The sequence below is a fragment of the Bubalus bubalis genome, chromosome 5 (genome assembly GCF_019923935.1).
Source record: "Bubalus bubalis isolate 160015118507 breed Murrah chromosome 5, NDDB_SH_1, whole genome shotgun sequence".
In the NCBI taxonomy this organism is placed as follows: Eukaryota; Metazoa; Chordata; class Mammalia; order Artiodactyla; family Bovidae; genus Bubalus; species Bubalus bubalis.
The window spans coordinates 81,990,446-82,015,523 of NC_059161.1; the positions used below are offsets into that span (position 1 = coordinate 81,990,446).

General features: G+C 46.5%; 1 protein-coding gene across 10 annotated transcripts in view; it reads left to right on the forward strand.

The window, feature by feature from the left end:
- The window catches only part of SMCO4 (single-pass membrane protein with coiled-coil domains 4), a 76,944-nt gene that overhangs the window by 19,845 nt on the left and 32,021 nt on the right, over window positions 1–25,078 (forward strand). For 4 of the 10 annotated variants that reach the window (XM_044943353.1, XM_044943352.1, XM_044943351.1 and 1 more), the window contains exon 3: window positions 20,234–20,311. The exons of 4 other annotated variants lie outside the window; for them this stretch is intronic. The gene's annotated coding sequence lies outside the window, so the exon portion shown is untranslated. Of the gene's footprint in view, window positions 1–5,459; window positions 5,485–18,454; window positions 18,584–20,233; window positions 20,312–25,078 lie in introns of those variants that run through there. 2 more of the 10 variants (XM_044943356.1, XM_044943355.2) reach the window with 2 other exon arrangements.

Below are 25,078 nucleotides of genomic sequence, written 5' to 3' on the forward strand. Positions count from 1 at the left end.
AATCCCATGGGCAGAGGAGCCTGGTGGGCTACAGTCCATGGGGTCACAAAGAGTCGCACACAACTTAGTGACTAAACAACAACAAGAGCAGACAAGGATGCTTTTCTTCCGGGCTTGAGACTTGGCTTGGAGGTGGTAGTTTCTGATTCTTAATACATTAGCAATTTGTGAGCTGTGGTTTTTTCCTACTAAAAAAAGTCAGCTAGGATTAAGGAGTGGGCCTTCCAGCATGAGCTGCGCTCTCCCTGGATGCCTGGGTTTCAGTTACACTGCCTGGCCCAGTGGGTTATATGGTCACCTGTTTACCTGTCCATCTGCCCAGCTTGAGGGCCTGGCCGAGGCCCCGTCATAGCTTAGGCACCTCATGTGTCATGCTTCCTATAGAAAACAGACCTTTCGTCCCTGAGAGGTGAGGTCTGAATGTGGCCCTCGGCGTGGTGGAGGGGCCACAGGCCAGTCTGCAGCCGCAGAGCTGCCCGCAACCACCGGGGGGCGTCAGGCGCTGCGAGGCAGAGGCCAGGGTTGGGGGCTGGGCCTGTCCCACAGGCTAGGCTTGGCCCCCTTTCGCCTGCGTCCTAGGCCTCCTGAGAAGCGGGGAGCAGCGGGGACCAGCTTCCGGGCAGGTGGCCTGCGACAAGCTCGGGCGTGAGTGGCGTTGGCTCCCAGTTTACAGGCCAGAATCTGGAGGACTCGGGCAGCGCGTGGGTGCGGGTCAGAGGACTCCAGGTGCAGGCCCTCGGCCACCCTGGTCACTGCTGTGTCCGCCCCAGGACGTGTGCAGCCGTGCGCATTGAAGTGACCTGGCAGCCTAAGAAACTTAAGCTAGATGTCAGGGCCAGCTTCCTGATTGTTTTTTGCCATTTTATTTATTTTTAAAATTAGAGCTAAAATAGGGCATTCTGGAGCAGGGCTTTTCAAGCTATCATCCAGAATCTACAGTCACAGAGTCAAGTTAGTAGGTTGACACATTAAAAAAGAAAAAAGGGCTTCCCTGGCAGTATAGTGGTTAAGACGGCACTCCTAGTGCAGGGGCACAGGTGCCAGCCCTGGTTACGGAACTAAGATCCCGCATAAACCGTGTGTGTGGTGCAACAACAACAAGAAAAAGCAAAGGGACCTAAGACTATGGGATTTAGAGATACAGACTACTATGTATAAAATTAATAAGCAACAAGGGTATATTGTGGAGTTTTCCTGATAGCTTAGCGGTAAAGAATCCGCCTGCAGTGCAGGAGACACAGAGACGGGTTGGATCACTGGGTCGGGAAGACCCCCTGGAGGAGGGCATGGCAACCTACTCCAGTGTTCTTGCCTGGAGAATCCCGTGGACAGAGGAGCCTGGCGGGCAACAATCCATAGGATTGTAAAGAGTCCCACTCAGCTGGGTGACTGAGCACACAAGGATATATTGTACAGCACAGAAAATATACCCAATATTTTATAATAATTTTCAATGGAATATAATTTATAAAAGTATTGAATCATTATGTTGTACACCTGAAACGACTGTAATATTGTAAGCCAACTATACTCGAATTAAAAGGAAAGAAGGTTAGGAAGTGTCAGCGCGTCACACACAGTCAGGCTCCGTGTGTGTGCATGTGTCCCAGATGATGATGGAAATACACTGCTGACCGGAAATGCCCTAGAGATACAGGGATTTGTTTAGAGCCCTCTAGCTTAGACGGTCAAGTTCTTAAGGGCAGAGATGTTTTCTCTTCCTTTAATGCTCCCTTTATCCAGCTGGTTTGTCTGGGAGAACCCCTAGCGTTTTCCCTTCAGACTGGAAGTGAGAACCTGCCCTGCGCTGTCTGAGGAGATGGCAGGGGGGCCTTCCTGGGCTTTGTGCATGAGGGGAGGGAGAGCCCTGCGGGGTGAGGGGGCCGAGGGCTGGGCGCTCACATCTGAGGGGAGGGAGAGCCCCCGGAGTGAGGGGGCCGAGGGCTGGGCGCTCACATCTGAGGGGAGGGAGAGCCCCCGGAGTGAGGGGGCCGAGGGCTGGGCGCTCACGTCTGAGGGACCTGGGTTGTGTGTGTGTGTGTGCAGCGTCTGGGTGTGCAGCCCAGGGCAGCTCCCTTAGCCCTGCTGAGCTTCAGTGTCTCTGTCTTTAAAGATGGCGGTAAGAGGGGCACCTCCTGCTGAGTGTGGGGGGCGTGAGAGGAGAGAGCTCGAGCGCACAGGGCCTTCACACAGCGCTGGGCCTCTGATCGTGCACAGGAAGCCTTCTCTGCTGCCCTTGTCTTTGTGATGCACATTGAGGATTCTGACTCATGGGGGCCTGCGGCAGGTGGCCCTTGTGGAGCTGCAGTTCTGGGACTGGTGTAGATCGTGGAGGGACCGGAAGCCCGAGCCTGCGGTTCAGTTGTGCAGGGAAAGGTTGTGGTGTTGCGCTGGGGCAGGTGTCTGCAGGGAGACATTCTTGGTTCTGCAGCTTACAGAGCAGAGCATCTCCATGTACAATGAGATGGCACTCTCACTGTGGTATCTGAGAAGATAAATGGCATTTCTTACAAAAGTCAGATGCTTTTTATTTAATCAAAAAGCATCAGTTTCATTTAATGTCATTTTTTACATTTTGACAATTTTCAAAAATAACTGTTTTCTAAAACTAAACGTAGCCACGCTTATGATTGAACTGGTGATTCTGTGATGTTTTTAGTGGAAGTGCCAAGATCTGGTAAACACTGATTTCTGAAATCACCAACTGGGCCTGGCAGCACCACTATCCAGTCAGAATTAGCTCTGTGAAAATAAATATGGAACTTGTTGAAAGTGCAAGATGCCAGACAAAATCCCAAAGGGACGTGTTTTGGCTCCAGCCTCTAATTTTTCAGGTCTGAGTCTAATCAGTTCTGTTGTCTGGGCTGGAGAGTATTAAGCCTTCTCACCAAAGTTAAAATATTTTTGTTCTTTATATCCCTTAGTACAGATTGTTTTTTTTTTTGTTTGTTTGTTTTTAATCTTGAATGGCAAGGTGATAGACAATAAAAACTACCCAGTGATAAGAAGTTTCTGGTGTACATTTTAGTTAAAAATGTGACTTCCTCCCTTGTTTGGAGGCAGTCAAATATTAATATAAGGGTCAAGAGCATGGATTTCAACTAGACCTAGGTTTCCATCCTTCATGTGCTGCTTTTTTCCCTCTTATTTATTTTTCCTAGCTGTACTGAGGCATAATTAACAAATAAAAAGTGTATATTTTTAAGGAGTACCACAAGATGATTTGATGTACATACACATTGTGAAATGATTATTGCAATCAAGTAAATTAACACATGCGCCACCTCACACAGTCACCACTTCTGTTGTGTGTGGTGAGAACACTGAGGATCTACGCTTGTAGCAAATTAGGCATTTGGTATTATTAACTGTCGTCTCCATGTTGCACATTACACCCTAGAATGTATTCATCTCATGACTGAATGTTTGTTCTCTCTGGCCATCATCTCCCTGCCCCCGACCCCAGCTACCACCATTCTGTTCTGTGATGGGTTTTGACTTTTTTAGATTCTGCATATCAGTGAGATCCTGCTGTGATTTATCTGTTTTTCTGTGTCAGGTTTCTTTCACTTAGCGTAATGCTTTCCAGGTTCATCCATGCTGTTGCACATCTCCCTTTGCTTCTACCAGTAGCTGTGTGACTTTGGGCCAGTAGCTTAACCTCTCTGCACCTCACGTGTGAAATGGGCTAATAATAGTACTGCACGTGCGCTAAGTCACTTCAGTCCTGTCCAGCTCTTTGCGGCGCTATGGACCATAGCCCCCTAGGCTCCTCTGTCATGGGATTCTCCAGGCAAGAACCCTGGAGTGGGTTGCCATGTCCTCCTCCAGGGGGTCTTCACGACCCAGGGATTGCACCCGGGTCTCTTATGTCTCCTGTCTTGGCAGGCATGTTCTTTGACACTGGCACCACCTAAGTACTGCTGCCGCCTTATAGTTTGTTGAGGATTGATTGAATGGGATAATACATGTAAAGCCCGCATTGTAATGTTTGCTGGTAAATTCTTCAGCACCAGCACCAGCACCACCATCATCAATACTGTTTAGTGGAAGGCCTTCCAGGAGACCAGGGTTATAGGCCTGGCTTTGCCGTTGTTAACAGTCAGTCCTGGATATGTTGCTGAATCTCTCCAAACCTCAGTATTGTTTTCTCTAAAACAAAGGAGGGGCACAGACGTCACACTCTCCTTCTAGTTCTAATACTCCGCTTTGCAGCCAGGCGTTCTGTTTTTTCTCGGGCCTGAGTGACGTGATGCTGGGTGCCAGGAGAATCCCACTTTATCAAGGACCTGTAGCTCTCTGTCCTAATAACCTTTGTTTTTTTTAACCTAGATTTTATATTATTCTCAGCGTATGTCTGTTTCCCTTGCCTCTGTCAAATGAGTCCTTGTGCTTTTCTATACTCTTTCCCATGTATTCAGACCATAGGTCTGCCTGGTAGGTGGGAGTTAAGTCTCGACTTTCCAGAAGCTCACACATAAGGGATGTTACAAGTAAGGGCGTGTGTGTGTGTTTGTGTGTGTGTGTGCATGCTGGCATGCGTGCTCAGTCATGTCCAACACTTTGGGACCCTAAGGACTGTAGCCACAAGGCTCGTCTGTCCCTGGAATATTCCAGGCAAGAATGAAACCCGTGTCTCTTGCTTCTCCTGCATTGGCAGGAGGATTCTTTACCACTAGCGCCACCCGGGAAGCCCACTTTGCTGTTGGCTTTTAAGTCACGTCTGTATTTGTCTTTATCACGTTCCCCAGTCCAAGCACCAGGTCTGTCTGTATCTGAAGTGACCAGGCAGAGCCACTCGTGAAAAAGGAGACTTTTTTTGATTGATAATAAGCTACCTTTCGCTTTGTTTCCTTCCTGGCCTTGGTTTTAGTTTGAACTTTAAAGGGCTTGCTAGAGCTAATCTGGGAGTGCTTCTGCCTTTTGCACATGCATCTTTGCTAGACTCTGCTTTGGCCAAAAGCAGGGATGTGGACTTAATCTCAGGCCACCGCTGGTGTTTCAGGTGTGTCTGTGGGGAGCCATGCACAGCGAGCTGACTGAGTTGCTGTTTATGGACCCCCTGCCCCCCGAGCACCGCTGGCGCTCCTGCCTGTCTCCTGGCTCGCCGCCGTCCCCGTCACGCTGGTGTTTTGCTTGTGTCAGAAGAGTCGGTTTGTCATTTGTGGTTAGCTCACTCTGCCTTCAGTGAACTATTTTCTTCTTCACTTAATTTAAAGGTGTCGAAGTGGCCTCTTCTGGTGCAGCCCCTCCACATTTCCGTCTTGCCACTGGCCGTCCTGCTAAAGCGTCAGCGGTGATCAGCCGCATGAAAGCCGGTGAGGCAGGTGCAGAGAGGCTGCGTCTGTGCCCTGGGCTCGCGGCTCGCTCTGAACAACAAGAATTACATATCTTAGCTTTCTCCTGCTAGTGTTCTCAGCCTTTTAAGAAGAAGTGTACTGTTTCGGTTCCTTGTGCCCAGACTTCAGCTTATTGAAAGAAGGGGTGAGACTAGACAAACTTCTTTTTTTAACTTCTTTGATCTCACTGCATTTTGCTTTTTGCTTTCAGAGTCCTTCTGGCTTTTCTTTGTAGCATTTCCTATTTTCAAGACATGTTAAAGAGATCCTTAAAAGTTAAACATAGCATTACCATGTTGTTGTTTAGTCACTAAGTTGTGTTTGACTCTTGCGACCCCATGGACTGTAGCCCGCCAGGCTCCTCTGTCCATGGGATTCTCCAGGCAAGAGTACTGGAGTGGGTTTCCATTTCCTTCTCCAGGGGATCTTCCTGACCCAGGGGTCAAACCTGCATCTCCTGTACTGCAGGCAGATTCCTTCTCATCTGAGCCACCAGGGAAGCGCCCAGTAAATACCAGCGTTTGTCTCTGGTCTGTGGAGGGAGACAATGAAGTGGCCACAGCTCAGGAAGAGAAGCAAGATGCTGGAAGCAGAGAAGTGGGGGTGATTCCAGTGATCCAGGTTTAGGTTAGACCACTGAGAAAAGGATCAAAAGCTCCCACTTCTTGGATTGCTTTTAGAAGTCATCATAACCCCGTGCAGCCAGTGGAACCAGCTACAGCAAAGAATATTTGTGAAGCAGCAGTGAGGGTGAGAGCTGTGTTTGATGAAGAAGAAGGAAACCCCCGGCGAGCTGCAGGGCCCCCGCCCCTCCACTTCCTTCCCTCCCACGGGCCCTGCCTTCTGTGTGGGCCCTGCCTTCTGTGTTGGCCCTTTAGTCGCTTCAGAGAGTTGGGCCCTTGCCTTCATCTTGGTCGACTTGGGTTTGTGTCCTGATTTCTGCTTCCTTCCTGAGAAGCAGGGCCTTTAGTTGTCACCTGGGCAGAGAGGAGTAAAAAGTCGTGGACCCAAGGAGAGACCTTTTACTCAGCTGTAGGGAGTCAGAAGGGAGCTGGGAGGCAGGCCTGGCTCTCGTTGATGAAGAAACATGGTTTCTGTTTCATCCTAGCACAAAACTGTGGTGTGGAGATCTCTCAGTTCAGTTCAGTTCAGCCACTCAGTCGTGTCCGACTCTGTGACCCCATGAACCGCAGCATGCCAGGCCTCCCTGTCCATCACCAACTGCCGGAGTCCACCCAAACCCATGTCCATTGAGTCGGTGATGCCATCCAACCATCTCATCCTCTTCTCGTCCCCTTCTCTTCCCGCCTTCAATCTTATCCAGCATCAGGGTCTTTTCAAATGAGTTTCAGTTCTTCACATCAGGTGGCCACATTATTGGAGTTTCAGCTTCAACATCAGTCCGTACTAGTGAACACTCAGGACTGATCTCCCTTAGGATGGACTGGTTGGATCTCCTTGTAGTCCAAGGGACTCTCAAAAGTCATCTCCAATACCACAGTTCAAAAGTGTCAATTCTTTGGAGATCTCTAGTTTTAGAATATTCCATGGATGTAAAAGGGTGCATTGATTTCTCTGAATTCTGTTTGCACTAAGCATCTTTACTGCACAATTAGCACCTTATTCTACACTGGCTGTTCTTTACTGTTATTGCTTTACAATTTAGTGCCCAAATAATGTCAGCTGTGGTGTAGAATGAGTGAGATTACTGGACTTGGGATCTGAAGAGCAGTGGCTTACCAGTTGTGTGTGCAGGGTTTCTGAGTACTTATGTTTATGGTGTTATTTCATCTGCCTTAAATAAGCCTTCTTCCTTTGTTGGAGACTGGTGGACCCTTCCTGTTTTTCTGGGGAAGCACCTTTCCTCTGTCTGAACTTGGGACCTGCCAGGAGTGGTTCTTGATTTGTCTCTGTGCTGTAAGCAGACCCTTGACCTACTTGGGCCAGGCAGGGCTCCCCTTGAATCTTTTTTTTTTTTTTTTTTTAGTAAAAGGGAAGAATTTATTATGAAGCCCCAGGTATCTCACTCCAAGGCAATAATTGCAGTCATGTGGGCTTCCCTGGTAGCTCAGATGGGTAAAGAATCTGCCTGCTATAATATGGATGACCTGGGTTCGATCCCTGGGTCAGGAGGATCCCCTGGAGGAGGGCCTGGCAACCCCCTCCAGTGTTCTTGTCTGGAGAATCCCCATGGACAGAGGAGCCTGGCAGGCTACGGTCCATGGGGTCACACAGGGTTGGACGTGACTGAGCGACTGGCACACTAACAGTAGGATGTTAAAATGGTTTTCTTTTCCTGCCTCTGTTTATCCGGAGCTGCCAGTGCGGGGTTGTCCTGTACCATTGCAAGCTTGAGGCAGCCTCCTGTGTGGAAATTACAAGGGGAAAGCATGACGCTGGTTTTGCCACTTTTGGACCCCTCAGCCAGGTCAGAGAGATGAAGGGGAGGGCTTCAGCTTCAGATGATGGGACGCCTCTGGGGGCCATCCATCCCCCTGTCCCCCACCCAGCACAGTGCTGGGGAGGCATTTCAGACTCCCCCCCTGGCGTCCAGAACTCCAGGCCCCAGAGCCTTTCCGTCTGAGGTGGTGGGCGGGGACGCGGGCTCTGCAGTGCCGGCTTCCTGTCTGCAGGGGAGGTTTGGGCCGTCCAGGGCGGGAGGACGCTGCGGGGTGGGGGTGGGGGGGATCTGGGAGCTCTGCTGCCCGGGCCGTCTTCTTTCTCCTGTGACCTTGCTGCTCAGAGCGCTTTCTTTTGTAGCTTATAACCAGGTCCTGAGTCACAGGAACTGTGACCGTCGGGGACTCACTGAACGTCTTTTAGTCTTGTTTTGTTCTCACCCCATGGTTACTGAGATGCTCAGATGAAGTCATGTATGTTGGGCAGACTGAAACACAGCAGATATGGAAACTGTTGTGCGTTTTGTGACTGTTTTACTAACGACCTGACACTAATAATTTGATTAGTCTGAGCGTAGTTAGTTTCTTAGTTTAATTAAACATTCTTTAAAAAAAATTTTTTTTAATTAAAAAAATATATTTTTTAGCCATGCTGTGAGGCTTGTGGGATCCTAGTTCCCCAATCGGGGATCAAACCTAGGCCCCATTCAGTGGAAGCATGGAGTCCTAACCATGACCCTCAGGGAAGTCCCTAAACGTTCTTTCAGAAACAAGAGAGGCCATTAGCACATTCCATTTTTTTTTTAAGTGATAGAGTTAAAAATAAGCTTGACTTGACCTATGTGCTGGTAGGAGATGAATGAATGAATCTTGATAAACTGTGGCTTTCTCAAGCCTAAAAAAGCTTTCTGTGAGTTGAGCCCTGCTTAGGTCTTTGGTGAGTATTGACTGTGGACTCCATATCAGATGGGCTGTTCTCCAGCCCCTGTGCCAGGGAAAAAGAGGGCAGAAAATTCAGAGTGATTGTGTTTATTTGACTTTGGAGTTAAGTAGCCTTGGGTCTGAATTCCAGTGTTGCCACTTACTCAACTATGTTGTCTCTTTGAGCTTCAATCTTGTCATCCGTAAAATGGAAATAATAATCCCTACCCTGCAGATTGAAGATTGCAGGAGATGCTGCATTTAAGGTCCTTAGTTGTGCATTGTATATGGTAGGTGCTTAACAAATATAGCTGTTACTATTAAAATGACAGCTTTAGTAATGGTTGCAACTAAAGGGAGTAAGACTAGAAAATCTGAATCTGAATTTGCACTCCAGTACTCTTGCCTGGAAAATCCCATGGACGGAGGAGCCTGGTAGGCTGCAGTCCATGAGGTCGATAAGCGTCAGACATGACTGAGCTACTTCACTTTCACTTTTCACTTTCATGCATTGGAGAAGGAAATGGCAACCCACTCCAGTGTTCTTGCCTGGAGAATCCCAGGGACGGGGGAGCCTGGTGGGCTGCCATCTATGCGGTCACACAGAGTTGGACACGACTGAAGCGACTTAGCAGCAGCAGCAGCAGCTTGTTAGGACCTGCTGTTTAAGATAACTCCTGCAAGTGGTCACTATGGTGTCTGGCCAGGGTGGGTGTCTGTTGTTCCCCCAACAACATCATCATCCCAGAGGACTGAGTCATCTGACACCCCCTCCCCTGTAACCAGTCACCCCAAAACTATCAGCTCTGTCTCTTCCATTACTATTACCCAGGTCCAAGCCCTCGTCTCCAGCTGGAGGTCAGAACCCCAGTAACGGGGTTCCGAAGTTAATCCAGAGGGTCTCTGCCAATATTAAAAAAGAAGAAGAGATAGAATGGGAGGAAGGCATGAGAGTGGAATACACATAGTCAGGTTGAGTTTTGTGAAAGTTGTGTATAGTAAGAGTTTTACAGAGAAAGGTTGATGCCGTGAAGCACTTTACACATGTTGACTTATTTCTCCACAACAACTGAAGTCATGGTGTTGTTTTTCCTGTCCTTGACTCACAGGGAGGAACTGGACTGCGGGAACTGGAGAAACTGACCAGGGTCAGACCGGAAGCCTGCATCTCAGAGACGCTGCGTGTGTGTGTGTGTGTGTGTGTGTGTGTGTGCGCGTGCGCACGCTGGGTTGCCAAGTAAAGTGTCTTTCTCACTCTGCAGGTTGTGGTGAAAACAGAAGTTGGATGGTTTCTGTTTGACAGATAGAACCTGTTCTCTTGTCCTCTCCCCCCATCCGACCTGCATCCTTGCAGCCTGGATGCTCCTTGTCTCTGTCGCAGGGTCTGGCACTTTTGGGCGGGTGCGCAGTCTGTGTGGTCACAGGGCCTGTGAAGCCTCGTCCTGCTGACCTCCTCGTCTCGGAGGCTTTGAGAGAACAGAACTCCCCACGTGGCAGAAGAGAAAACTGAGGCCCAGGGAGTTTGAGAAACTTGCTAACCTCTTCTGTTCTCAGAGCGTGCCATTTGCATTTTCCTTACAGCTAGCCTATGGATGTTTGTGGGGTTTAGGTTTTCTTCTTGTTGTCTTTTTTGTTTGCAGCACTGCAGGATCTTCCCCAGCCAGAAACCAAGCTTGTGCCCCTGGAGTCTTAATCACTGGACTTCACTGGACTGCCTGGGAAGTTCCTTGATTTTTGTTTTTGATTTAGAAAATAATGATTATAAGCTCCTTGAGAGCAAATTCTAATAGTTGTCTTGTCTGGTGGTCTGGGTTTTTGATTGGCGTGATCCACCTTTTCCTGGGCGAGACTCTGGTCGTCCAGTTAAGGATCCCCGGCCTCTGCCTGTGCTGGACTCTGCAGGGGTCTCCTTCCTTGTCAAGTGCTTCGTGCCCACTCCCGCAGCAGCTCCCCAGCCCCTGCCCCACCCTGGAGTGGATGGAGCCCACGCTCTGGAAATAGGAGCTGATTTCCTCCCAGCTTTTGACTTGTGAAGACTTCTGTCTGTCTTCTCTGGGCTGCATTCGTTTCCCCTCTTTACTGCTGTGGCTTACTGCTCTTTACTGCTCATTTATTTTTACTTTTCAGCCTTGCCCGAAGTGCACCTTGATTTTGGTATCTTTAGATCTTTAAAGCCCTGTACTGTTACTGATGATTTCCTTCACTTTGCAGAATTCTAGTTGGTTGCATGTCTATTTTGCGTGACCTTGCTTCTTTCCCTTCTGTCGTTAAATTTTAATACTTTTCTGTTTCTCCTCTTTTATAGGAATTTGTATTTCATTTTTTTTAGATTGTAGTAATGGACCTTCAGTGTCCTGCAGTCTGCCCTCCCATCAGACTGACTGGCGTTTAGAATTGTATGTTCATCGAGTAGGAGTCAGCTCTTCGGTGTCCTTGCTGTTTCTTTGGCAGGCACGTCTGTTGCATCCTCTTGGTGCTCCCCACTCCTTTGCTGGCTCTTGTCAGATCAGCCCTGACCCCTCACCACAGTGGGGGCCACTGCTGGCCCTCCGGCCGCCTCTTCACCCTCCCCTCCCCTCCCCCCACAACCAGCAGCTCTCTAACTTTTCATTTCAGGACCCTTTTAAAACTCTTAAAAGCTAGTGAGATCCCCAAAGAGCTTTCAGTTATGTGGGTTATATCTAGCAGTACTTATAATATTAGAAATTGAAGTTGAAAAGATTTTAAAGCGTTTATTAAATTAGTTTAAATATAGCAGTAACAAACCCATTACATAATACAGATAACACTTTTAATGAAAAATAACTGTTTCCAAAGCAGAAAATGAAGGGGGACATTGTTTTGCTTCTTTCCAGATAACTTTATTGCCTGCCTTAATGGGAGACAGCTGGATTCTCATCAATGGTTTTACCTTCATTCTGTTGTAGTATGTTGTGTGTGTGTGTTAAAAATTAGAAAAATTAATTTTTGGCTGTGCTGGGTCTTCATTGCTCTGTGGCTTTTCTCTAGTTGCAGGGGCCTCACTTCGTTGCAGCGCACAGGCTGCTCATTGCGGTGGTCTCTCCTGTTGCCAAGCACAGGCTGCGGGGCGCATGGCCCAGAAGCGGAGGTTCCGGCCCTCTGGGGCGCAGGCTCGGCCGCTGTGGCGCATGGGTTTTGTTGCTCTGCAGCACGTGGGATCTTCCCAGATTGGGGATCCAACCCGTGTCTCCTGCATTGGCAGGTGGATTCCTCTCCACTAAGCCACCACGGAAGCCCTGTTGTGTTTTATGTATGAAGAAAATACAGCCTTACCTGGATATAGTTGGAAAAGGGAGGAATGTTTTAACAACCTATTCAGTTAATTGTGGATAGTCTTTGAAACTACATCAGAGCTTGACAAGTGGTAGTTTCTTCAAGGTTTGTTGCAGCATAGAATCCGAAATCTTATATCAAAGAGTCTCTCATATTCTGTTACATTAAAATCTTTTGGTCTGTCTTGCATTTGAAAAGATCTTTATGCATTTTGTAACATCATGCATGAGTCATTTGAATAACATCACATTAGTTACTGTCACTACCGCTCTCCTCTGAAAAGCCTTCAAGTATTGAAAGACTCTAGAGCTCATAGTGGCCAATAGGGTTTTTCCAAATTTTAATTTTTGCTTGAAAGCTCAAATTTTTCTTTAGTAACAAATACTGTCAGTTTTCCTTGAACTAACAAGCTCCCTTTATTCATTCTAAAAACACCCAGATCTGAGTCACTATAGCTTTTCTGTCAGTCATTCTTTCAAGTTAAATGGCATTCAGCGGAAGAGTGGCCGGTTCGGCTTGCCGCTCGGTTGTATGAGTGCTTTTTCCTGCCAAGAACCACCACGCTTGGGCTTGTAGCAGAAGTGCTGTGTGTGTGCTTCTCGTTGTGTCACGGGATAGTAAAAAGATACGTACTCAGGGTTAATATTTAGTGGAATTAATAACTTTTAATGCTTCCATTAGTATATTCTTAGATGAAGTTGACCTTTTTTTTTTAAGCCGTGAGAGCGTGGTGGAGATTACAGTGCGGCTGTCACTGTCTGATGCCGCTGCCTGGCTACGGCCGAGGCTCAGCCATTCCCCGCCGTTGGTTTTGCACCGTCAGTGCAGATGTCACACAACTGAAGACAGTTTTGACCTGGCAGCACCCCCAGAGAGGGTCTTGGACCAAATTTTGGAAACCACTGGATAAGACCAATGTGTGCATAAAACCTCTGCACACTGGACACTCTTGCTTCTCATCTGCCTGGAAAACCCTCTCCCTTCCTATGTGTGTGTGCAAATACACACACTTATACATATATACGTGTATGTAGCTATATGTGCATGTCTCTGTCACTTCCGTTGATATTGGTTCTACTCATCACGTGTTCATGGGTCTCTTCCAGTAGACAGTAGGCCGTGAGCCAGGTTTCACATTTATCTTAGGTGGTGATAGCACCAAGTATCATTCCTATTAAATATTAACTTGTTTAATGTTGCCTGTCTTCATCACCCTTATATTATTTTTGTTTCCAGGGCTTAATAAATGTTTTTTCAACCAACAAAGAATTGGGTTACTATTTTCCCAGGGTTTTCTTAGAATATTGGTTCTCTTATATCAGCAAGTGTTATTAAGCATGAAAGGGCATCTGTGGTTAAGTTGATTTGGGAAGTTCAAAAAGTGTTTAATTGAAGGCCTTCCCGTATTCTTCATTGTATGATGTGCACTGTGAATTTTTAAGTGGGATGGGAGGCTACAGAATGTACTATTTCTCACCAGTTGAATAACACATGAAACTTTTCTTGGCATGTCTCACAGGATTAGGTTCGTTGGAATTTTCTTTAGGAAATAATTGTGTAAACTGCCTTTTTCAGTTTTTACAGATTAGTAAATTGATTACACATGTTTATTCATGCATTAATTTATACCTTTTATTTAGTACTTCTTAAGGCTAGACACTGGTAGATTTAGGCATTCAATGGCTAGCAAAAAGAAAAAATACTTTTGAGAAAATATTAATACACGACTGTGTGGAGTAGATGGTCAGGTGGGAGATTCAATTATCATCAACTGATCCCTGCAAATTACAAGTGTTATGTTGATGGTATGTGGAAGGTACAGTTATCTCTTGGTACCCCTGGGAGATTGGTCTCAGGACTCTTGCAGATACCAGAATCCCCAGATGCTCAACTTTCTTGCATAAAATGACTTAGTATTTGCATAAAACCTGTGTATGTCTTCCCATATACTTTAAATCTATAGATTATTTATAGCACCTTCCCGTATACTCTAAATCATCTGTAGATCCTGTGTAAATAGTCATACGTGTGCTTGGTTGCTCAGTCATGTCTGACTCTTTGCAACCCCATAGACTGTGGCTCACCAGGCTCCTCTGTCCATGGAGTTCTCCAGGCAAGAATACTGGAGTGGGTTGCTATGCCCTCCTCCAGGGAATCTTCCCAACCCAGGGATTGAACCCAGGTCTCTTGCACTGCAGGTGGATTCTTTACCATCTGAGCCATCAGGGAAGCCCAGATAGTCATAAATACAATGTAAATAGTTGCCAGTATGTGGCAAATTTGTTTTGCTTTTTGGGACATTTTTGAAATTTCTTTTTTCTAATATTTTCCATCTGCGGTTGGTTGAATCCTTGGATGTAGAACCTACAGAGACAGAGGGCGGATGGTCTGTAGTGCTAAAGCATTTGCTTTTTGTTTTTCTCCTTCTCAAACCTCCACCGGGCCTGTTCAGGCTTTCCTGTCTGCATTTTGCTCTGCTGGCGTTCTTGGGATCCAGAAGGCTGATGAAGAGGCTCCATAATTATGGGGCCTCACCTGGCCATGTCATCGGAGGGGATGGCATGTTGGAGACTGGGTCTTTAGAAATGTGAGCCAACTTCCTCTTAGAGCCTGGCATGTAGTAGCTTCGTGTATGTTGATTGGCTGAACAGTCAGTGAATAAGTGTGCTCAGAGACTAAAGGATGAATGCCACACTGTGATCCCATCAACCCCATGCCTGAGCTTGCTCCACCATAACAGGGTGGGCTGAATAAAGCCATGTACCTACTTTTCATGCCCCTCGGCTCTGACCTGACCTGTGTTGTAGGGAACCAGTGACTTTTCAACCTTCTCTGCCACGCAAAACAAAACATGAAGCACGCACTCCTTTCTGTGTTGATCCAGTTCTGACCATACATTGGGAGGAGATGTTAACATACTCTTGATATGAAAGTATTTAATCAAAGTATATGATGTTGATACAGTGAAATTGGCCTTTGGTCCTCTGACTTCCTGGACAGATGATAGCAGGAGGGTTTTGCAACAGAATGGGCTTGGAGTCCGGACTTCAGTAAGATTAAGCCCGTGTTTAGTGTGATGTGTCGCTCTGTGAAGTCACCCACAGAGAAGGCAAACATTCCATGTTTAGTAACCAGTCCTCTTGGTTCTTGGCGTGTGGCCCATGCCAGTTTGGGCTGCTTGGGCTCTGGGAACGTGTGGACTTCTCCCAGTGCTCCCCCCTCCCCACCACCTCGTGTGGATGGATAGATAGGAAAACATGCACCCGCTCAGACTGTCGTCTTCTTTCCAAGCCTGAAACTTCTTCAGCCACGTCATGGTCCTGCCCGAGTCTGAAAACTGGTAGGCTTTAGAGAGGCCGAGGGTCGGCTAGAGTCTCTTAGGAGATGAAATGCACCCGGGTGGTTGGTTTCTTCAGGTGTTGCTCTGAGACCAAATTAGGAAAATCCTCAGGGAGTTTTCTTGATTTTTCATTTTTGTGATTGAGTTAGAGTTGCAGAAGTATCATGAGTTGCTAATTAAAAAAGTTTTTTTTTCATTTCTTTGTAAAAGAAATTCACATTAATTGTAGAAATTTGGAAAAATATCAAAAGGCATAATGCTGAAAATTACCCATAATTTCTAGTATTCAGAGATAATCACTACAAAACGTTTTGTTGTATTTGCATGCATTTTATATGCATAATTAAGATCATTGTGTATAAATTTTGATTTCCCCTTTCCCCATTTAGCATATTTTATCTTGCATTGAGAGCACTACAGCATGGGAACTTGTGTTAGTTTCCTCTGGCTGCAGATTTCCACAAACTGGATGGCTTAAGACCATGGAAATGGATTCCCTCAGTTCTGGGGGCCAGAAGTCTGAGCCGGGCCTGAGGAGGGTGCGCCCCCTGGAGGCTCTTCGAGGGAGGGCATCCCTCGACCCTCAGTTTCTGGTGTCTGCTGGCGTTCCCGGCGTGTGGCCCCCTCTCTCCAACGTCTGCCTCTGTTTTCATCTGCCTTTCCTGTGTGTGTGTGTGTGTGTGTGTGTGTGTGTGAGAAATCTCCCTCTGCCTCTCTTGTGAGAGCATTTGGGAGGGCATCTAGGGCCCACCTGATGATCAAGGATGTCTCTCCATCTTAAGATTCTTCACTGGCAGAGGTGCCGTTATCTACCCAAGGTAGCATTTACAGGTTCCAGAGTTAGAACCTGTTATCTTTGGGGACCATTATTCAGACTGTCAGAGGATTTAAGAGCATAGACTTTTGAGCCAGACTGGGTGGGCTCAAAACCCCGTGTAGTCTCTTACTAGCAGGGTGATCTTGAGCAAGTGTCTTAAGTATTGGTGCCTCCATTTACTGATCTGTAAAGCGGGAATAATAACATTAGCAACCTGAGGATTAAGAGGGTTAATATTTCTAAAGCACCTGGTAAGCTTAGGACAGTGTTTGACCCATGTAAAGATTAGCTGTTGCTGTTGTAGTTGGTATTTTTATTAGAAATTCTCTGTAAAATGTCCTTTTCATGGCTGCATAAAACTTTATTCACAAACTTATTGTAATTTGTCTAGTCATTTTCTTTCGTTGACTATTAACTTTATTTCCAGTTTGTTTTTAATCTCATGTAAAACATTGCCATGGATACCTTTGAGCATTAAGTTTTGTCCCCATTTCAGATTCATTTCCTAGGGTAGAATTCTGAAAATGGAATTATAGTATCAGAGGGTGTATATAGTTTTAAACCATTTAATAAGAATTTGCCAATTACTTCCAGAAAGATTTTGCCTTTCATACTCCTGGTTGAATGATGAGAGTAGTCACTTTGCTATGGCCATACCTGGATTGAGTGTTGTCATTTAAACATCCTCAGGTATTTTGACATGGTCTGCCCTTTAAGGCTGAAATGTGACATGGAAAAGGACTCAGAATTGTAGTTTCTTTGACAAGAAATGCTCCTGCAAGGCAAGCAATGAGAAATGAAACCCTTGCTTTGTCAGATTTCCAGGTGCCTCTTCCATCCTGTTAAGAAGCCTGGATCTGAGTGTTTTAAAAGTTATGGGGCAGGATGTTGCTGGGGAGCAAATGTTAGTAGTAGGACAGTGCTACGGCCACAAGGATTCTAATCAAACTGTTTTGTTTCTGTTCTCAAACTTGGACATTGAATATTCTGAGCATTGATGGGATGAGGGAGGCACCCTTGAACAACAGCAGCAGCAACAGATGATGAATTTAATCCCTTTACAGCTAAAGCCGTTTGAGGGCAGGAGTGGGTAGAGAGGAGCAGCCCCTGCACTGCCTGCTGGTGAGGGGCCTGCCCCCATGCCCCGGCCTCCTGTCAGCCTCCTTTCCTTTCCTGGCGCTTCCAGGCTGATCTCACTGGGCTCTTGGGCTGTAGCGGAGGAGCCAGAGTCCCAGCAGAGCAAAAGGCAGGGCAGTGGTTTTCTCTTCCAGTTGTGAACTGGTATGAGTGTACCGTGTGCACTATGTAACAACTGGTCGCACACGAATTCCACAGTATCTGAACCAGTTCATGGGGTTGCAGAGTTAGACATCACACACACACACACACACACACACACACACACATCTTGGGTTATCTAGGTGTGTGACTGTGTGCTCAGTCATGTCTGATTCTTTGCAACCCAATGGACTGTAGCCCACCAGGGTTCTCTGTCAGTGGAATTTTCCAGGCAGGAGTACTGGAGTGGGTTTCTATTTCCTTTTCCAGAGGATCTTCCCGACCCAGGAATTGAACCTGTGTCTCTTGTGTCTCCTGCTTTGGCAGATGGGTTCTTTACCACTGCAACACCTGGGAATATTAGGTTATATCTAGGTGGGCCCTAAATGTGACCACAGGTGTCCTTAGAGAGGAAGAGAGTGATTTTACACACGTACACACATGAGAAGGCACTGAAATGAAAGAATGATGCAGCCATGAGCCGAGGAATGCCAGCAGTCACCAGCAGCTGAAAGAGGCAAGGAACGGACTCTCCCCTAGAGTCTGGAGGGGCTATGGCTATAACACCTTGATTTCAGGCTTCTGGCCCCTAGAACTGTGAGAGAATAAATTTCTGTTGTGCTATGCTGCTCAGTTTGTGGTAATTTTTTTTTTATGCATTTGCAGGAAACTCCTACAAAAGTCTGTGCTCTGTTCAGCAAGACAGTCCCCCAATCATGTGCTTGGCTGTGTAGCAGTGTCATGAGCACTAAAAGCTTTTGAACTGCTCTTAATTTCTGTACTTGGCTTGTTGTGAACCAGCAGCAGAGAGGTCTGGTCTGAAGACCACCCTCTGAGGGCCATGAGTCCTGTCTCCCTCCCTGGTTTTGTGGATAAGGAAACAAGCCCAGAGAGGAGAAGGCGGGGCTGAGATTAGAGCAGGTGCCTCTGCTGCTTGGAACGGACAGATGGGGATGGACGCCGGCCCCCTGGGCACCAGGTCTGGGGTGAGCAGACAGGATCACTGCCCTTCAGCCTGCTTTGCAGGCCACCTGGTGTCCCCGTCGCTGTTCTGTACCCGACAGAGTGAACGCTGGTGCTCCAGTGAACCCCTGGAGCTCCGGGCTGCCTAGAAGACCCAGAAGCCAGGAGATGCTAATGAAGGCCTTGCTGCAGCTAATGAGCCAACAGCAGCAGGCAAAGTACTCTGTCGAGGGTAAGCTCACGGCTACTGTCCACTTAGTTTCCAGCTGACTGCTTTTGTCTTTGTGCTTTGGGTCGTACTTTCCCTCCATAGCCCAGTTTTAACATTCTACATTTTCAGAGTGGTAATTATTCTCTCAGAGAATGGGATTAGCCTGTAGTCATCTTGACTCTTAAGCTGCTTGAATAAAGTCCATTCAACTTAACTTGGGCCTTCCCAAGTAGTACTGCGGTGAAGAATGTGCCTGCCAGCGCAGGAGATGCCGGTTTGATCCTTGGGTCAGGAAGACCCCCTGGAGTAAGAACTGGCAACTCACTCCAGTATTCTTGCCTGGGAAATCCCATGGATAGAGGAGCCTGGTGGGTTACAGTTCATGGGGTTGCAAAGAGTTAGACATGACTGAGTGACTGAGCATGCATGCAATTTATCTTGGCATTCAGACCCCATGAAAAACCATCTACCTTCTAGCCCTGCCTCCCAGCCCTCACTTTCATAGCCCTTATCTTTAAACTTCATGAAAATCTTACTCCCTAATAGAGGGATTAGAAGGGTTTAGAGTCTTGAAGCCCTACAGTAGGTGATTTCATGGTTGATCTACTGAGGAACCAATGGAAAATTAGGTCAAGGGGATAGTGGGCATAAATGTTTCAAGATCTTAGTGAAACAAATGTTCGTGTTTACTAAAATAGACTCCAAAGATAGCACAAATAGCTAGTATCAGCCACTAGTATGTGAACTGAGTCATCTGGTCTACCATCTGGCTCAGCTGAACCACAGATGCCTGTAGCCACATGAGTAAACCAGGCAAGACCAGAAGAAAAACCACCCCACTGAGCCCAGCACTAATTGCTGACCCACCAACCATGAGTGAAGAAAATGTTTATTAAGACCAAAAAAAGGACAGCATAGTAAATCAAGACATATCTTTAAGTTATTTCACTTCTCATTGTAGTATTGATAGGCATTGTATGGTTACTCAATTATTCCTCACGTGCTGTAGACACTTTCAGAGTTTCTCATGTTTATATTTTCACTGAAATTCTTTTTTATTTTGTTATGGGTAATACCCATATTAGGACCACTCTCTCCCCAGTTTCTGGGTCTCCGTCTTAGTATTGAATACTGCTGAGATTTTATGACTTATTTGCTGGTTCTCCTCTCTGGGTTTCCCACCTCTCTCTCTTCCTCTCCTCTCAGATATTATGGGACGGTAGTTGAGAGGCCCAGGTCACTGTCTCTCTTTTATTTTTCCTTCGTTCCAGAAGTCTTTATTTCATCACCCTCTACTTGTGTTTTTTCTTTTCTTTTTTTTTTTTTTTTTTTTAGTCCTAACCCTGGATCTTGTCGTTTTAAATAAGTAACTTTTGGTTGCAAGGAAAAGAAATGCTCTCTTTCCAGCTTAAGTCAGCAGAGGGTCTGTTGCAGGAACCTCAGGAGTGCAGGGAACAGCCTGACCAGCGTGCTGGGGGCTGGAGAGGCAGGCTCCTCCGTCCTGCCTGGTGTGAGAGAGGGAGGCGCGGGGCCGCATGAGTGCTGGTGCGGAGCAGCTGGGGGAGCCACGCAACCGCCGGCTCAGCAGCGACTTGGTGGAGGCGTCACAGGAGGTCTGCAGAAAGCAAACCAACCAAGCCTATTATACTTCTCCTTCTGATTTCTCAACAGGAATAATCCAAATCACCCTTCCTGGAAGTCAGTTTGCTGAAACTACTGAAGCAGCAGTTCTTGGAAGTTGAAGAAAAGGTAAATAGAAGCAAATTCGTGTCTGCTAAAGTCCTCTTAAGAGGGAAACCCAGGTTTTGAGGGTCCCTGTTGTTTCTCAGACATACCCAGCCCTGTGTGTAACATTTTACCTTCCTCTGCCTGGCCACGCCCTGGTTTACCTTCACCAATGGCGGCCACCTTGGAAACGAGGGCTTTCCCCTCTGGCTGGTGTGGTTTCTCCTGCCTTTGAACTCCCCCTGTACTGCGTTCTTCTTACTGACCTGTATCCCGGGGGGCACTCTCTGCCCCTCCTCTCTGTTCTCCCACAGCCGTGTGGGATGTGGGGGCTGCTTTCTGTGACCCTCACCCCACTGTAGCACTTCCATACTGGATTATAGTTACCTGTTTGCGTGTTTCCCCCAGTCACTTCCTTAAGATGTATCTGAACTGTGCCTCAGACATAGAAGATGCCTCCATAAACGATTATTGAATGAGCAGTGGTCACCTCATGTGTGGATTCACTACGTACCTCCACCGTTCCACCTATATAGGGCCTGTACTATAAATCGATTTTATTCTTTGAGCATTCATCAGAGATTTTTAATCTCTAGTTTCTTTTTGTGTTTTGGCTGTTGGGGAAATGAAGCAAAGCTTTCATATCTAGTTTTTATTTTTCATGGGCAGTTTGGTTCCACGTTAAGAGCTGTGATCCAGAAGCTTGAGGGGAAGGGAGGTGATGGGCAGGTCAGGGAACCAGTGACCTTGGAAACGTGGCTCCCCACCCCACTCTGCCTTGCTGTGGGTGGTGTTGAAAGGGATTGCACGAGGTGGGGTTTGGTCATGCTGTGTCTGTGGCCCTCTTGTCTGCTGGATGGCAGACCCCTCCTCCACCCACCCACCCATCCATCTATTCATCCATATGATCCTCCAGACTGCCTCAATCAACAGAGTTGCATCTGAGCCCACCTACCTGCTCCTAACCTTTTTTTTTTTTTTGCTTTAAATTATTGTCAGTAGATTCCTTTTTTTACCTGCTTTTACTGAATCTGCTGAATATCCCAAAGATGTTCCTTACTTACTTTATCTGTTTTGTTGGTCACAATCCTCTTAAGAGGACTCATTCCAGCCTTTCCTACCTGACAGTAACCAGCAGTTGTCTGCTACATTTGATGAGTTCTTCCCCTTTCAGAAAGTGCTTCTGTGCACACCACCAGAGTTCCTTCTCCCACCAATCCTAGGAAATAGGCAGGGGCAAATGGTAACTTCGCATTCCTGGAAACTCAGAGGACTGGATATTCCATGTGAGGGCCATTGCCAGTGTGAACAGCGTCTGGTTTTTCTCTCCCTGGCACCATCTTGCTAGTTCTCCTTGGAAGCCGCTTCTGTCACAAAGCCAGGGGGCCCTTTTCACCCATGTCAGTGTCCTCTCGGGAGGGAGCCTTGACCTGTTGACCAGAGATGCTGTCTGATCCTGGTGTTTCCTCTACCCCCAGCCCGGTCTGATCCTGGTGTTAACTCTACCCCCAGCCAGGCCACTTTCTTAAAAAAAGTAGATCTCTTCTTCCTGAGAGCTTCCAGTCAGTCTAATGAGTTTTATTTTTTGTTCAGGCTTATTTAAACGCAGGAAATTGAGTTAGTTTACATGAATACTGTGCTGTCTTACTCTGGGAGCACAGGAAGACGCTAACAGGGATTGGGGCAGCGTAATCTGGCTGTCTCTAATGATCTTCCTGCCTCCCCTCTAAATAACTGCAAATGTGGCCATGCATCAAGGAGGCAGAGCACAGTGCTTTATTGCCATGTGTGATTATTTAGTTAAATGTGTTTTTCTTTCTTTTTTTTTTTTTTTAAAATGGCTCAACTTTTAATTGGAAAACAGAATGTCGAATGGCATTTTGATTTGTCCTTTGGTGGCAAAACTGGAAAAATAGATCCATCCTGATAGGAAACCAGGTGCTGGTCCTGAAGAAGGCATATTAACTCCAGAGTAGGATGTGTCTCAGAGTCACTGTTTCCCTAAAACAGGCCAAATACAGAGTCATTGTTTCCCTAAAACAGGCCATCTACTCTGGGCTTTTTCTTGTGAGACCTTCTTCTGCAGCTGTACCACCTTCGATTGATGTTTCCCTGGGCAGGTTCTATTTGGAATCCCCCAAACAGGGCAGTATCCCCAGTGATGTAACTGTCAGGACACAGGGTGAGCGAGATGCTGAGACCCTTCTGCCTGGACGCCTTGAAAATGTCAGTGTCAGGAAATCAGCACACCTGTTACGAAGACTAATTGAAAAAAATACCAGGCTGTATACTTCACTTCGGGCTTCCCTGGAGGCTCAGATGGTAAAGAATTTGCCTGCAATGTGGGAGACCTGGGTTTGATCCCTGTGTCAGGAAAATCCCCTGAAAGAGGGCATGGCAACCCACTCCGGTATTCTTGCTTGGAGAATCCCACGGACAGAGGAGCCTGGTGGGCTACAGTCCATGGGGTCACAAAGAGTTGGACAGGACTGAAGTGACTTAGCGCGCGCGCGCGCGCACACACACACACACACACACACACACATGCTCTACTTCACATTGTGCTGTGATGCAAAGCCCATTTTATCGTTAACAGGACTGTTTTCTTAGCCACAAAGCTGGCGTCTGCTTTACTGAAGGTCATCTTAGAAGCAGCTTGTATGTGTCCTGGCTGAGTTTGGCCACATGAGCTCCCTGTGAGGTGCACCCCACCTTGAGCTGGCACAGAGGGATACATGTGTCTTTTTCAATTTTGGTTTCCTCAGGGTATATGCCTAGGAATGGTATTGCTGGGTCATATGGTGGTTTTACTCTTAGATTTTTAAGGAATTTCCATACTGTCTTCCATAGTGGCTATATTAATTTACATTCCCACCAACAGTGCAAGAGCATTCCCTTTCCGCCACACCCTCTCCAGCATTTATTGTTTGTAGACTTTTTGAGGAGAAGGCACTGGCGACCCACTCCAGTACTCTTGCCTGGAAAATCCCATGGACGGAGGAGCCTGGTGGGCTGCAGTCCATGGGGTCGCTAAGGGTCGGGCACGACTGAGAGACTTCACTTTCACTTTTCACTTTCATGCATTGGAGAAGGAAATGGCAACCCACTCCAGTGTTCTTGCCTGGAGAATCCCAGGGACAGAGGAACCTGGTGGGCTGCCGTCTATGGGGTTGCACAGAGTTGGACACAATTGATGCAACTTAGCAGCAGCAGCAGCAGCAGACTTTTTGATGATGGCCATTCTGACCGGTGTGAGGTGATCAGTTCAGTTCAGTCACTTAGTCATGTCTGACTCTTTGCAACCCCATGGACTGCAGCACGCCAGGCCTCCGTGTCCATCACCAACCCCTGGAGTTTACTCAAACTCATGTCCATTGTGTTGGTGATGCCATCCAACCATCTTATCCTCATTTGTCCCCTTCTGCCTTCAATCTTTCCCAGCATCAGGGTCTTTTCAAATGAGTTAGTTCTATGCATCAGGTGGCCAAAGTTTTGGAGTTTCAGCTTCAACATCAGTCCTTCCAGTGAATAGGCAGGTCTGATTTCCTTTACGATTGACTGGTTTGATTGCCTTGCAGTCCAAGGGACTCTCAAGAGTCTTCTTCAACACCACAGTTCAAAAGCATCAATTCTTCGGTGCTCAGCTTTCTTTATAGTCCAGCTCTCATATCCATACATGACCACTGGAAAAATCATAGCTTTGACTAGATGTATGTTTGCTGTGTGGTGTGAGGTGATATCTCATTGTAGTTTGGATTTGCATTTCTCTAATAATGAGTGATATTGAGCATCTTTTCATGTATCTGTTAGCCATCTGTATGTCATCTTTGCAGAAATGTCTGTTTAGGTCTTTTACCCATTTTTTGATTGTTTGTTTTTTTGGTACGGAGGTGTATGAACTGCTTGCATATTTTGGAGATTAATCCTTTGTCAGTTGTTTCATTTGCTATTATTTTCTCCCATTCTGAAAGTTGTCTTTTCACCTTGCCTATAGTGTCCTTTGCTGTGCAAAAGCTTTTAAGTTTAATCAGGTCCCACTTGTTTACTTTTATTTTTATTTCTGCTACTCTAGGACATGGGTCTTAGAGGATCTGGCTTTGATTTATGTCATTGAGTGCCCTGCCTATGTTTTCCTCTAAGAGTTTTAGTTTCTGGTCTTACATTTAGATCTTTAATCCATTTTGAGTTTATCTTTGTGTATGGTGTTAGGAAGTGTTCTAATTTCATTCTTTTACATGTAGCTGTCCAGTTTTCCCAGCACCATTTATTGAAGAGGCTGTCTTTGCCCCATGTATATTCTTGCCTCCTTTATCAAACATAAGGTACCCATAGGTGCATGGGTTTATTTCTGGGCTTCCTATCTTGTTCGTTGGTCTGCGTTTCTCTTTTTGTGCCAGTACTATACTGTCTTGATGACTGTAGCTTTGTAGTGTAATCTGAAGTCAGGAAGGTTGATTTCTCCAGCTCCATTCTTCTTTCTCAAGATGGCTTTGGCTATTTGGGGTCTTTTGTGTTTCCATATGAATTGTGAAATTTTTTGTTCTAGTTCTGTGAAAAATGCCCTTGGTAATTTCATAGGGATCGCATTGAATCTGTAGATTGCATTTGGTAGTATAATCATTTTCACAATATTGTTTCTTCCTACCCAGGAACATGGAATATCTCTCCATTTGTTTATGTCGTCTTTGATTTCTTTCATTAGTGTCTTATAATTTTCTGGGTACAGTTCTTTTGTCTCCTTAGCTAAGTTTATTCCTAGATATTTAATTTTTTTTGTTGCAATGGTGAATG